Below are 6,000 nucleotides of genomic sequence, written 5' to 3' on the forward strand. Positions count from 1 at the left end.
AGGGCAAGGGCAGGTGCTGCCCAGCTGGGGCAGAGGGGCAGGGGGTGTGGGATGAAGGTGCAGCTCCCTGGATTCAAGTAGCAGCAGGAGGGCAGGGAGGGGGGGGGGGAGCCATGTGCCCCTGGATCTGGGCGGTGAGGGGTGGGCTGCAGTTGCAGGGTGGAGGCGGAGCTGGCACTGTGTGGGGCTCTTCTCACGGGGGGGGCTGGGCTTGAAGCTGGCTCTGGAAGCACTGGGAGGAGGCTGCTGCCACCCTAAATTTAGCTGCAGCTCCACTCCCAGCCCCGTGCCCAGTGCAGCCATGGCTCAACACCCCACCTCCACCCAAGTGCCGGGAAAAGCTGTAGTTGTGCCAGGTGCTGGTGTGGGGTTGTGAGTGGAGCTGAGGTGAAATTTGGGGTGACTGCAGCCTCCTCCCAGCACCACCAGAGCCTGCTCAGAACCCAGACCCCAGAAAGAAGAGCTCCACATGACTCAACCCCGCAGCTGCAGCCTGCCCTACACCACACAGTTCCAGGGTCACACCCCCACCCGTCCGGGGTGCAAGCAGTGACAGGAGCTGCCCCCCTCCAAGGAGCTGCAGCTCCGGCCTGTGACTTCCTCCCTCTGGACAGGCAGCTGGGCAGTGCCTGTCCCTGCCCCTGCCCCCGCCTTCACCATGGGGGATGTTGATCTGCCCCCCACACCCCTTCCCTCCCCTCCCACCACACCGGACTTACCAGCTGATGGCAGCCGTATTGGATTGGTATTGGCATCAGCCCCCAAAATCTCTATCGGTGCACCCCTAGTATGGACTGTGGAGGGTTTAGATTTCTTCTATAGTGGAGGAGATGGCCCTCTTCCTTGGATTTCTCAAGTGTATTATATTAACTTTTGCAGGACATTGTCCACTGTTGTCTTTGTTTTTTACCTGTGGCAGGCTAGGGTGCTATGGTTTGTGGTCATGCAACAGGGTTGCCTATGTCCATTTTAGTCATGGGTTACACTCGGGAACCAGCAGCGGGAAGGAGAGGAGTCAGGCACACGTGTGTCCCGCACGCATGTGTGCCCCTTAACCATCTGACTGACCGGAGGCGGTGGCGGCAGCGGCGGCAGCAGCAGCAGAGGAATCGGCAGCGGGGGCAGCAGCAGCTGATCCCCCCCCCGAAGGTAAGTGGGGCGGAGGGACCCAGCGCAGCTGAGCCGGATCCGGAGGGGAAGCCCCCCGGGTCCCATATAGCTGAGCCGGTAGGGAGCCGCACTCCTGAGCCGCGCAGCGCAAACAGAGCGCGCAAACAGGCGTGCTCTGTAAGAGCACGCCAGCGTTTGCGCAGGCGTTCGCGCCAGCGGGGAGGCCGGGAGGGCAGGGAGTGGGACTCCTGTAGGGGTAGGGAGTAGACACCACACAGGTCTACAAACAGCAGCTTAGAATGGTGTCTATAAGGAGTGCTGCTAGGGCCTCTGCCCAGGGGGACAAGGCTACCCAGGGCTGGTCTGAGGCCTCCACCCAGACTGAGCCCATGGGGGAGCTGATGTCCCCCTACCTCCTGGCCTGTGGGGGATCCCCAGCAGGGCTGGGGGGGGCAGAGATTGGGGGCCCCCACACCTGTCTGGCAGGTGCCCGTCTTAGGGCTCTGGAGGCACAGGTGAGGGAGCTCCGGGAGGAGGTTAGCAGGCTGAGGGGGATCAGGGAGGCGGAGGATGAAATTGACAGATATTTCCTTTCCCTGCAGGCCCAGGCACCGAAGGAAGAAGCAGCCCAGGGAGTGCCCTCCACACCAGAGTGGCAGATGGTCACAGGCAGGACTGGAGCAGCTCGCAGCGAACCGGTACCAGCTTCTCCAGTCCGACTGGTGAACAGGTACGAGGTCCTGGCAACCCTGCAGGAGATGGAAGGGGAGGAGGAAACCCTTGGGCAAGAAGAGACACCACATTCTTCACACTCCGAACAGGTCAAGAGATCCACGATGACCCAGAGGAGGAGGCGACGAGTGCTCGTCATAGGCAACTCCATCCTGAGAAGTACGGAAGGACCCATCTGTCGCCAGGACCCCTCAGCACAAGAGGTACACTGCCTCCCTGGAGCAAAAATTCGGGATGTGACGGAGGTAATCCAGGCCAGGATCAAGTCCACCGATTACTACCCCATGGTCCTAGTCCATGTGGGTACTAATGATGCGGCCAGGAGAACCCCCGATCACCTGATGGAGGACTACTGTGCTCTGGGCAGCATGTTGAAGGAGTTCGGTGCACAGGTGGTATTCTCTTCCATCCTACCAGTGAGCGGATGAGGAAGACGGCATGAGAACTGCATCCGAGAAACCAACTGGCGGCTTCGGCAGTGGTGTCTCGAGGCAGGCTTCGGCTTCCTGGACAATGACTCGCACATCACGACGAGGGACATGCTCAGCTGGGATGGGCTTCACCTGTCCCCCAAAGGTAAGCGTGTGTTTTCTTCTAGGTTGGCGGATCTCCTCCGGCGGGCTTTAAACTAGGCTTGTCGGGGGGAGGGGAGTACAAGGGCAGGGGAAGCTGTGGACCACCAAACCATGTGGCACCCACAAGGACAGACCAGCCTGAAGAAAGAGAGCAGTGGAAACCTGAAAGCCATGGGGAGACCAGCACTACAGAACAGGTAAGAAACAATGGGCCCCTTGGGACTCGGAGCCGGGGGGCAGCAAAGGCACCAGTCGCAAGGCTCAAGTGCCTATATACTAATGCTAGGAGCATGGGGAACAAGCAGGATGAATTAGCGCTCCTGCTTGCACTAAACACCTATGACTTAGTGGGGCTAACAGAAACCTGGTGGGATTCATCCCACGACTGGGCGATACATATTGAGGGCTATAGATTGTATAGAAAGGACAGGTCGGGGAAGAAAGGGGGGGGGTTGCACTTTATGTCAGTGAGCAATATACATCAACCCTCATCAAGACAGAATCCAAGGTTGAGGAAGTAGAAGGATTGTGGGTTAGGCTACATGGGGGGGCAAGGAGAAAGGGATTTGGTGGTAGGGGTCTGCTACAGACCCCCACACCAAGGGGAAGAAATAGATGCGGGGCTCCTGAGGCAACTCTCAAAGACCATAAAAGCTAAAGAGGCGGTAGTCATGGGGGACCTAAACTACCCGGACATCTGCTGGGAGACGCAGACAGCAAGGTCCCACCACTCACGCAGGTTTCTAACTTGTGTACAGGACCTCCACCTGACACAGGAGGTACATGATCCCACTAGGGGGAATGCCATATTGGATCTGGTATTGGCAACAGGGGATGACATGGTAGGGGACCTCCAGATCGGTAGTCATTTGGGAGACAGTGATCACCTAATAATAGAATTCACCATAAGATGTCGAGTGGGTAAGGTAACTTGTAGGGTGAAAGTGCTAGACTTTAGGAAAGCTGATCTCAATGCACTCAGGCGATTAGTCAAGGACGCACTGCAGAGTAGGAGTTTTGAAGCGATGGGAGCCCAAGAAGGGTGACTGTGCCTTAAGGAAACGATTCTTCGGGCACAAAGCAAGATGATCCCCGAGCGAGGCAAAAGAGGGAAAGGGGCCAGGAGGCTTCCCTGGCTGACCAGAGAAATCCAGGGCAGCCTAAGGGCCAAAAGGGGAGCACGTAAAAAGTGGAAACAGGGAGAGATCACTAAAGAATAATATACCTCCTCTGCTCGTGCTTGTAGGGAGGCAGTTAGACGGGCCAAAGCTACCATGGAGCTGAGGATGGCAACCCAAGTAAAAGACAACAAGAAATTGTTTTTTAGATATATAAAAGGGAGTAAAAGGAAGGCCCAGGGAGGAATAGGACCCCTACTAGATGGGCAGAAGCAATTGGTGATGGACAGGGGGGACAAGGCTGAACTCCTCAATGAGTTCTTTGCCTCAGTGTTCGTAAGCGAGGGACACAACAAGTCTCTCACTGGGGTTGTAGAGAGGCAGCAGCAAGGCGCCAGACTACCATGCGTAGACCCTGAGATGGTGCAGAGTCACTTGGAAGAACTGGATGCCTTTAAGTCGGCAGGCCCGGATGAGCTCCATCCGAGGGTGCCGAAGGCACTGACCGACATCATTGCAGAGCCACTGGCGGAAATATTCGAATGCTCGTGGCGCGCGGGCCAAGTCCCGGAGGACTGGAAAAGGGCTAACGTGGTCCCCATTTTCAAAAAGGGGAGGAAGGAGGACCCGGGCAACTATAGGCCAGTCAGTCTCACCTCCATCCTTGGTAAAGTCTTTGAAAAAATTATCAAGGCTCACATTTGCGAGAGCCCGGCAGGACAAATTATGCTGAGGAGAAACCAGCACAGGTTCGTGGCGGGCAGATCGTGCCTGACCAATCTAGTCTCTTTCTATGACCAGGTTACGAAACGCCTGGACACAGGAGGAAGGATGGATGTCGTATACTTAGACTTCAGGAAGGCCTTCGATACGGTATCCCACCCCATGCTGGTGAACAAGTTAGGAGGCTGTGACGTGGATGACTACACAGTCCGGTGGGTGGCGAATTGGCTAGAGGGCCGCACCCAGAGAGTCGTGGTGGATGGGTCGGTCTCGACCTGGAAGGGTGTGGGCAGTGGGGTCCCGCAGGGCTCGGTCTGTGGACCGATACTCTTTAATGTCTTCATCAGTGACTTGGACGAGGGAGTGAAATGTACTCTGTCCAAGTTTGCAGATGACACAAAGCTATGGGGAGAAGTGGACACGCCGGAGGGCAGGGAACAGCTGCAAGCAGACCTGGACAGGTTGGACAAGTGGGCAGAAAACAACAGGATGCAGTTCAACAAGGAGAAATGCAAAGTGCTGCACCTAGGGAGGAAAAATGTCCAGCACACCTACAGCCTAGGGAATGACCTGATGGGTGGCACAGAGGTGGAAAGGGATCTTGGAGTCCTAGTGAACTCCAAGATGAACATGAGCCGGCAGTGTGACGAAGCCATCAAAAAAGCCAATGGCACTTTATCGTGCATCAGCAGATGCATGACGAATAGGTCCAAGGAGGTGATACTTCCCCTCTATCGGGCGCTGGTCAGACCGCAGTTGGAGTGGAGTACTGCGTGCAATTCTGGGCGCCACGCTTCAAGAAGGATGCAGATAACCTGGAGAGGGTCCAGAGAAGGGCAACTCGTATGGTCAAGGGCCTGCAGACCAAGCCCTACGGGGAGAGACTAGAGAAACTGGACCTTTTCAGCCTCCGCAAGAGAAGGTTGAGAGGCGACCTTGTGGCTGCCTATAAGTTCATCACGGGGGCACAGAAAGGTATTGGTGAGTATTTATTCACCAAGGCGCCCCCGGGGGTTAAGAAATAATGGCCACAAGCTAGCAGAGAGCAGATTTAGATTGGACATTAGGAAGAACTTCTTCACAGTTAGAGTGGCCAAGGTCTGGAACGGGCTCCCAAGGGAGGTGGTGCTCTCCCCTACCCTGGGGGTCTTCAAGAGGAGGTTAGATGAGCATCTAGCTGGGGTCATCTAGACCCAGCACTCTTTCCTGCCTATGCAGGGGGTCGGACTCGATGATCTTTTGAGGTCCCTTCCGACCCTAACATCAATGAATCTATGAGGATTTTGTTGGAGTGGTTTGGATAATGATGATCCTGCTTCAGGCAGGGGGTTGGACTAGATGACCTCCAGAAGTCCCTTCCAGTTCAGCTTTTCTATCTCTATGGAGAGAGAGAGAGGAAGATAAGGACATTGGCATTTAAGTGGAACAAACAAACTTTCTTTTAAAGACTATTTTACTTGAGTTTGGGGATTTTGGTCTCTTGATTAGCTAACAGATTTTGAAATTTAAAAAACGCCTTACTTACCCAATTTGTTTACATAAGGCAGTGGTCAACAGCTGCAGACCTGTGGCATAGATGAGCCCAGCCACAGTGCAATCAAATTCCCTAGCTGCCAAATGCTACCACAAGATAATTTTGACCCCAAGGTTGGTTTCATTTCTAAGCTCTTTGCTTTTCATTCTCTGTCATCATTTTCATTCCTACAAATGTGCTTTTTAATCATAGCTAGTGAATAATACTG

The sequence above is a fragment of the Alligator mississippiensis genome, chromosome 1 (genome assembly GCF_030867095.1).
Source record: "Alligator mississippiensis isolate rAllMis1 chromosome 1, rAllMis1, whole genome shotgun sequence".
NCBI classification, from domain to species: domain Eukaryota; kingdom Metazoa; phylum Chordata; order Crocodylia; family Alligatoridae; genus Alligator; species Alligator mississippiensis.